General features: G+C 53.7%; 1 protein-coding gene across 1 annotated transcript in view; it reads right to left on the bottom strand.

Moving 5' to 3' along the window:
• The window catches only part of CASZ1 (castor zinc finger 1), a 245,884-nt gene that overhangs the window by 119,014 nt on the left and 118,418 nt on the right, over positions 1-8,452 (bottom strand). The window contains exon 3 of the mRNA XM_069078947.1: positions 2,676-2,737. The gene's annotated coding sequence lies outside the window, so the exon portion shown is untranslated. The remainder of the gene's footprint in view (positions 1-2,675; positions 2,738-8,452) is intronic.

Genomic DNA, 8,452 nt, shown 5'->3' with positions numbered 1-8,452 from the left:
AAGAGAGGAGGAGAGAAGGATAGGGAATAGAGGAGAGACAGAGAGAGAGAGAAAGGAGGAGGAGAGAAGGAAGAGAGAGGTGAGAGAGGGAGAAGAGAGGGAGAGAGAAGAGAGGAGAGAAAAACAGAGAGGAAGGAGGAGGAGGAGGTGGAGGGAAGAGAGGGAGAGGAGAGGAGGAGAAAGAGGGAGAGGGAAGAGAGGAGAGACCAAGAGAAAGAGAGAGAAAGGAGGAGGAGGAGAGAAGGAAGAGAGAGGAGAGAGGGAGAAGAGAGGAGGAAGGAAGAAGGGAGAGAAGGAGTGAGCGCTTCCTGGACACCAGGCTCTGTGCTCATCCCTGGGATACACAGGGGCAGAGCCAGGACCCCAGGCTCTCAGGCTCTCCCAGCCTGAGGGGGGACAGCGAGGATGCATCAGCAGACCCTAGCCCCTGAGCTGGAAAGGTCTCCAGAGACCATGCAGCTCAGACCCCTCTTTTTACAGAAAAGGGAACTGAGGCAGCACACTGCGGTGACGCTCCAAGCCCCACGGACCGCAGAGCTCAGAGGGCATCTAGTTTCGCCCTCCCATTTTACAGACCAGATAGGCGAGTCCAGGGAGACAAAGCAGCCCCGTGGGCCTGCCTCTCACACACTGCTGCCGGGAGAAGCCCCAGACTGGGCCAGTGCCCACATCTCAGGTCCGTGAGCTTGACCCTTCTCAGTGGGGCCCCCTCCTGTGAGCCCTGCCAGCTGCCCATGTCTTGGTCACTTGGGGGAAGGGCCCCACGATGGGACAACAGCTCGCCAGAATTAGCCACAGCTTCAGAACGAACCCCTCTCTTCCCAGCAGCCCCATCTCCAAAAAGCAGGGCCCGGAACCCCTGAGCTGGAGTAGAATGGGAAGGGCTCGAGGTCTGAGTTCCAGTCTCCTGTCACTGCCAGCCCTTGTGTGACCCCAGGCAAGGCACACCCCCAAGCTGGGCCTCAGTCTCCTCATCTGTGAAATGATGGGCATCCGGTTCTCTCCCAGTTCTACGAGATTGGAGGGAAACATGGGACCAGGGGAGGAGGGAAAAGGAGCAAGGCAGGGATTGGGAGGGGGGTGAGGGAGGAGGGAGGGGTGGGGGCAGAGGGTGGGTAGCAAGAGAAGAGAGGGCCTGGGGCCTGAAGCCGAGGAAGCGGGCTGTAACCAGGGCGGTGCTGGAGGCAAAAGGAAGAATCCCAGGGTCCCAGCAAGAGCGCGGGGCACAGGGCCCGGCCTGCCCTACACCGCGCCCGCCTGTGATCAGGTTTTAAGGGCCACTGCCCGCCAGCCCAGACAATACCGGGGGGAGGCTTTGAAGTCAGAAAGGGAAGCCGCGGTGGGAGCGGGCAGCGAGGGGGCTCCTGGGGGAAGGGGGGCCCTGGTAGGACAAAACCCACAGTCACTCCCAGCCGGGGGTCCCCCAAACGTGAGAGACAAAGGGAAAACAAACAGGTTTGGAGCGGGGCTGGCGCATGGAGCTGTGTCTGGCCCCCTGCCCCTGCCGGCCAGCCTGGGATGATGATGGATGGCTGGGACTGGTCTGCTCACCCCACTGGGCTGGCCCTGAGATTTGCATAACATTGGCTTTCCACCGGTCACCTCTGACACCCATGCTGCCCGAGGCCACCGGCCGGCCAGCTTCCAGTGCCAGCCTGGGGGGGGGGGGAGGCGGTGCTGCAGGGACGGTCAGGTCCCGGCCTAGGCCTGAGAGCACCAGGGGCTCCTGCTGCCCCCCAAGCATGGAAGACAAGAAGGGGAAACACTTAAGGCCTCTCTTTTAATGCAGAGGCTCATTGGACTCTAGGCACAGACGGGACCAGAGAGGACTAGAGATTTGTAGCTGAAAGGGGCCTGAGGTATTTTCTTGTGTAAATCTCTCATTTTACAGAGGTATCAGATCAGAGGACCTGCCCAGGATCACTTGGTGAGGAAGTGCCCTTGGTGGGCCTGGCCAGAGATCCGGTCATCTCCAACCTACTGGGTGCAGGCCTGCCCCATTGAGCTGGGGGGAGATGGCGGAGGGCAGAAGCATCCTGGGGCCGTTCTCTCCCTCCCCAGCCCTGTTGGACGGGGTGGCCTCGGAAGGCCAGAAAGGAAGGGACGGGCTGGTTTTAGGCTAATCGCCGGTGCCTACTCACCCACCACCTGAAGTACAGGACAGGACAGACCACAGTATTACAGGACCTCAGAGGTCACAGAGTACAACCTTCCCATTTTATAGATGGGGAGATTAAGTGCATTGCCCGTGGTCACCCAGCTATGGGCTCAGAGGTAGAGTGTGATTCTAAGCCCAGCACCATCCCCACTAGAGCACACTGCCCTCAAAGAGACAGGGATGTCTGACTGGGCACATCAGCCACAGCAACAGGGCCAGACCCGGTGCCGACGAGGTGACCTAACCCTTCCTCTGGGCCGCTGCAGGTGACGAAGACCACCCTCTCCCCACCGCTCCTCTCCTCGAGGTCCCCGGCTCACACCCTTCTTTCCCCAGCCTTCCAGCCAACATCCAGATGTCACCCAGAGGCGGGAGCTTCGGTGCCTCTGCCTCCGTCCTTCCTCTGCATGGGGAGGGGTACGAGCCGCTTGCCTTCTGCCATTAGCACTGGGTGCCCCCCACCCCAGACCCAGGAAAGCCTTCATCCCCCCTTGACAGACTGATCCTGAGGCCTTACCTTAGGGGGATCGCTCCTTGGCTGCTCCTTGGCTGATTTACGGCTGGTGGAATCACTTCATCCTGGGGAAGACAGAGGGACAGGGACAACATTAGCCTGACCAATCTGGCGGGGGGGGGGGGGGTCACACTTGGGAGAGACCCGGGCACTGACTGGTATGCAGGAGCAGGGTGCCCAGGCCAGCCCGCCAAGGGGCTCTGGTTCTCTGATGGCAGTGTGTGGGCAAGCACACAGGAACAGGGGCTGCCTGCCTCATCTGTAAAACTGGGGAGGAAGGAGCACCCCCCTCGCAGAGCTGTGAGCAGTAAAGGAAATAATGTGAGAAAACTGCAAAGCGCTATATAAACACTGATGGCTCAGAGAGCCAGGTGGTGCAGTGATCAGATCCCCGGGCCTGGAGTCAGGAAGGCCCGAGTTAAAATCCTGCCTCAAATGGCTGCATGACCTTGGACAAGTCACTTCCCCTCTGCCTCAGTCTCCTCATCTGTGAAATGGGGACGATGACAGCACCCACCTCATTGTGATGTATCTGTAAAGCTCTTCGCACAGGGCCTGGCCATAGTAATGCCATGCCAATGTTAGCTATCATCGTAATGATCATTACTGACTACCTTGGCCAAGTCATTTCACTGCCCACTCTGTAAAATAAGGGGAATGGACTGGATCATGGACCTGAAGTCCATGAGCTTGCTTTTAAAAAATATCTTCAGGACTTCATTTGGTAGCATCGATTTCATTTGCAATCCTCTGAAAAGGGCCCCCAAATCCTCCCCAGGGGGGACCATGTGTGGCCTCTAGGTCCTCAAATGCAGCCCTGTGACGGAATCCCAACTTCACAGAACACACCCGGGGATGTGTCATAGGGCCACACTCGAGGGCCACGCGTGGCCTCAAGGCCGCAGGTTCCCCACCCCCAGTAGAGCTATTTGGAATCACAAAGTCCATCCCCAGCATTAGCCGCACCATGGGAAAGAGCTCTGAATTTGGAGCTAGAGGAGCTGAGTTCAAGTCCTGACATGGTTACCGCTTATCGCCGTGACTTTAACCTCCCTGAACCTCAGTCTCCTTCTGTTAACAACGGGGCTGGACTAGATGACGTCTGACATCCGTCCCAGCTCAAAGCCAATGAGGAAACCTCGCAAGTGAGTCACAATTCCTTCTTTACAGATGAGGAAACAGAGGCTCACAAAGAAGTATTTAATAACACTAGTTAACACAAACACCACAATAGCCATTAGTTAACACAATCACAGTAATGTAACAGGAATAGTAAACAGTTAACATGCTAATGCAATAGTCAACACACAGGGCTGTAACATACACTGTGTCATTGGATGCTAACTACAGTCAGATACAGCAGATATTATGGGTATAGTTCTGGGCTGTCCATTAGGGTACAAGTGTAGCCTAATGTATGGAGGGCAGGTCCTCTAGTCAGGAAAACCTGGATGCAAGGCCCCACCTCTGACACATCCTGGGTGGGCCGCTTTACTTCTCAAGTATTTTGCAAATTACCAAGAAGGCACATGGATTTCCACTTCTGGGAGTTCCCTATACCAATGAAATCACAGCCTTTTGACTGAGTCCAGGTGTTACACAATAAATCCTTTTACGGAGGGGATTTGTTTTGTGAAGTCTGGATTTTGTCAAAGGGCTGCACTCGAGGACCTAGGAGGCCATGTATGGCCTCGAGGCCACAGGTTCCCCACCCCTCACTCTAGTCCCTTAGTCCCTGTCCCCATCTCATCACCCTTGGGCCACTTTCACAGGAGGGCAGAGCCAACCCACTGCAGAATCACACCTTTCATCCTAAGGGCCCCCCTCTGACTTCCTATAAAAACCTAGGAGAAGGTTAGGGATACTTCAGGATCCTCGATGGGGGTCTTCCCCCTTCTTCTCCTGACTCTAACCCCTGTCCTCTGCTTGGGAGCTGGGGGTGATTTTGGTTTGGTGTTGTCTTTTAGAAGATGGAAGTTCTGCTAGGTTCAGGGAACGGATCCAATCAAGCTATAACTCAGGGAAGAGAAAGCCAACATCCATGACCATGGGAGAAAGATGGAGTGTGGGGTTGAGAGAGAAAGGCCTCTTTTAGGTGAAATGGAAAAGATTCCTGTAGGGACAGAGCTCTCTGGCGGGTCCCTGCCCCCTATGAGAGAGACAGAGAGAGAGAGACAGAGAGACAGAGACAGAGACAGAAACAGAGAGAGACAGAGACAGAGAGAGAGAGGGAGGAAGAGAGACAGAGAGAGAGAGGGAGAGGGAGAGAGTAAGGGAGAGAGAGAGAGAGAGAGAGAGAGAGAGAGAGAGAGAGAGAGAGAGAGAGAGAGAGAGAGAGAGAGAGAGAGAGAGAGAGAGAGAGAGAGAGAGAGAGAGAGAGAGAGAGAGAGAGAGAGAGAGAGAGAGAGAGAGAAAGAGAGAGAGAGAGAGAGAGAGAAAGAGAGAATGCATTCTGTTGATTCCTTTTCCCTTCTTCCTGTCTCCCTCATTTGTGGCTTATCAATGATGCAAGAGGAATAACGCCACAATTTCCTTAGGCCGTGTAATCCCCAAATCAGATTGGGGGGGATTGTAGGAGGTGAGGTGACCTTGCGCAGGGCTCCGGGAATGCCACCCGTGCCGCCGCCCGCGCTCCTGGTTCCCAGGACATATTTAGACAGATAACGCTAATTGTACTTGACATGTTCTCCTAAGGAGGGGCTTTGGTTCTCTTTCCTGCTTTTCCTGCTTTCTCTGGGCTGCTTTGGCAGAGGCCCTGTCAGTCTGCCCAAGATCCTGAGGGCGAAGGCCTTTCCTGCTGGGCACGGGGTCTGGAGCTAGCCCCCCAGCACTGCAGAGGGAGGGTGGGAGCACAAGCTCCAGTGAATTGGGGCTGGGGCGGGGTCTGTCACAGAATCACACACCCTCAGAGCTGAGAGACACCTTGGTGGCAGTCTACTCCAGCCTTAAAAAGAAATGAAGAAACTGGGACCTAGAGAGGGGAAGCAATTTGCCCAGAATCAGAGACCAGTAAAACTATTATGGAATCACAGATTCAGAGTTGGAAGGGACCTCAGAAGTTAACAAGTCCAACAACCACATTTTACAGATAAGGAAACTGAGGCCCTGGGAGATTAATGGTGATTTGGGCAAGGTCACACAGGGAGTAAATGTCAAGAGGCAGAATTTGAATTCAGGCCCCTAACTCTGGAGACAGGGAACTTTCCACTACAGTGTGCTAGGATACAATCCCAGATCCCCAACACCTTGTCTAATTCTGGTGCTTTTTCCATTACACTGTACTACTGCCTTGTCCCAGTTCTGGACTGAGGTCTGGAGTAGGGTATCTAGGAGAAGATTATGAAATCCAAGGAACAGGAGAAAATGAGGTAGAGGGAGAAAGGGAGTGGAAGGCAGAGAAGTTCTTAGCTGGGTAGGAAAAGCCAAAGGGATTAGAAAGGATAGTGACTGAACAGAGCAAAGGGACAAAGTGAGTCTGGATGGTGGGAGCATGGGGTGGCAAGGACGGGGTAGGCCTCCGGTGGTGAGCACGAGGTCGGCCTCTGGAGAGTGGGGGCGTGGGGTGGTGAGCACGAGGTCGGCCTCTGGAGAGTGGAAGCCTGGGGTGGCAAAGACGGGGCTAGCCTCCATTCTGAGCTCTGCTCCCGCACAGACAGGATGCTAACTGGACCCTCAGACTTTGAAACTCTTCTCTATGGCCTAGCCCTCCCCTGACCAGGCTCCCCCAAAGCCTCCCCCCAAATGCACAACTCCACTCCTCCAATATCTCCCTTCCACCACCTTCCTCTCCCCTCCCCTCCTCTCCGGCAACTGTGCATTTATTAATTCATGAGGCACTAATTAGTTCTTTGTTTAATTTTGTGTTAAACAGACTGACCGGAATGATAACGACTTGCAGGGCTGCGTTGCCGTCCCCAACCACCCCTGTTTTCTGACAACAAGGGAGCGCGCGAGACCGGAGCGCTGAACCCAACTCCCTTAGCAGTTGCACTTCATTAAGTCAAAATGTGACAAGAAGCTTAGACAGCGACTTGGAGATCCGATCACACAGAACAATCGGGCAGGAAACTTTCCAGGAGTTTGGGGGGAGGGTGGGGGTGGGGCTGCACATGCAGGGGGGAGGCCAGGGAGGCTTCCAATATGGCGGACTCATGCGTCCTGGGCATCGGCCCCCTGCACTTGGTGTCATCTCAAAGGGACAGGATGGAGGCAGCATCTGGATGGGATCTGGGGTGCTGGGAAACTCCGGAGTCACACAGCTGGGACCCGAGAGGCATCTACTCTGACCTCCATCTCTCTCCATTACTGCCTCTCCTTTCTGGGTTTCTCTCTCTTTCCTTCTTGATGTGTTTGTGTCTCTAGAGGGTTTGTTGGGCAGCTGAGTAACACCCCTGGGTTGGGTATTTCAGATGATCCATGGGCTTCCTTTCTGAGCTGGAAGCAAGGGGTGGTTGGGAAAAGGCCTTCTGCTGTCCCTTAATCAAACCAGACAGTCTATGAACTCCCCTTGGGACCCTTGATTGTAGAGCACAGAGGCTTCCAGTACAAGGGGTCCTAGGAAGTTGGAGGGTCAGGTGTCAGAAAGACCCAGAAAGGAATGGCAGGCCTCCCCCGTTCTGCACTAAGACTTCCTTAGCCATAGAGATGGGATAGCTAAGAAGAAGAAAGGTAATTAATTATATTCCCCTTCTTCTCATCCTATGTCTTTCTGGACCACAAGAAAGAATAACTCAGAAATTTTCAAAGTCATTCTCTCTCTGTCCTCTCTCTCCATCCATCTTAGGGTTTTTCATCTTGAGATGTCTTGCCCAGATATTGAGGCCCCGAAAAACTCTGCCTAGGATTAGGTCCTAGAACTGCTAGCCTGTGGTGGTCCTCTGTGGGCTGTGTTCTGAGCTGATCAAAGAACAAAGATAATATCTAATACTTAGGAAGGAAGAAATGTCTGTCTACCCATATCACTCCTACTCCCAACAGTACCCCTTCCTCACAAGATTTCAAATGTCTGCCTCTCCAAACAAAACTCTGTTGACTTAGCCAAATATTACCTAGGGTCACAATTTAGATATCTTAGAAATGATCTAATTGAATTAATTGTATTTTACACCTAGGGAAACTGAGGCTCAGAAATTCACTTCAAACTTCCATTACTCCAGGGCACTGCCAAAGCAGAGAAGAAAGAGTCTTAAAAAAAAAAAAAAAAAGCCCGGCTCTGGATTGGAATCTGTGGCACCTGTCCACCTCTCGCCCCACCCTTTCAGCAAAGAAGACTCAAGCAGTTCCCCATAAACCAGAACTTGGGGCCGGAAGGGGGCAGGGGAGGGAATGAAAACAAAGGCATACAGGGAAATGAAATCAACCTGGGAAAAGGTAGGCCTGGTGCCCCTCCCACTCCACAGCAGGCATAGAGAGCCTGTGTGCCCACATCCCAAGTTCCTTTCCTCCCCTTGGCCAATGCCACCTGTCCAGCTCTACCCTGGGCCCTCCCTCCAAAGACGCCAGCCAGGTAATGGGAGAGGCTACAAGGGAATCATTTCTTTTCCTTAGCCAGTTCAGAAGCACAGTGGTCTGAAGCCTGAGCCTGGCAAGTACTGAGCTGGCTTCTGCTAATTTGCTGTCGGGCTGCCTAAGCAAACCAATTAAAACTAATCATTAATTATAAAAGAGAGAGAGAGAGAGAGAGAGAGAGAGAGAGAGAGAGAGAGAGAGACAGAGACAGAGAGAGAGAGAGACAGAGAGAGACAGAGAGAGAGAGAGAGACAGAGAGAGAGACAGAGAGA

The sequence above is a fragment of the Petaurus breviceps genome, unplaced genomic scaffold (assembly GCF_028583685.1).
Source record: "Petaurus breviceps papuanus isolate PSGF00001 unplaced genomic scaffold, PetGlider_PUasm1.0 91041, whole genome shotgun sequence".
Classification (NCBI taxonomy): Eukaryota; Metazoa; Chordata; class Mammalia; order Diprotodontia; family Petauridae; genus Petaurus; species Petaurus breviceps.
The sequence above is the reverse complement of the archived record's forward strand: the minus strand, read 5'-3'. Positions and strand labels throughout refer to the sequence as shown.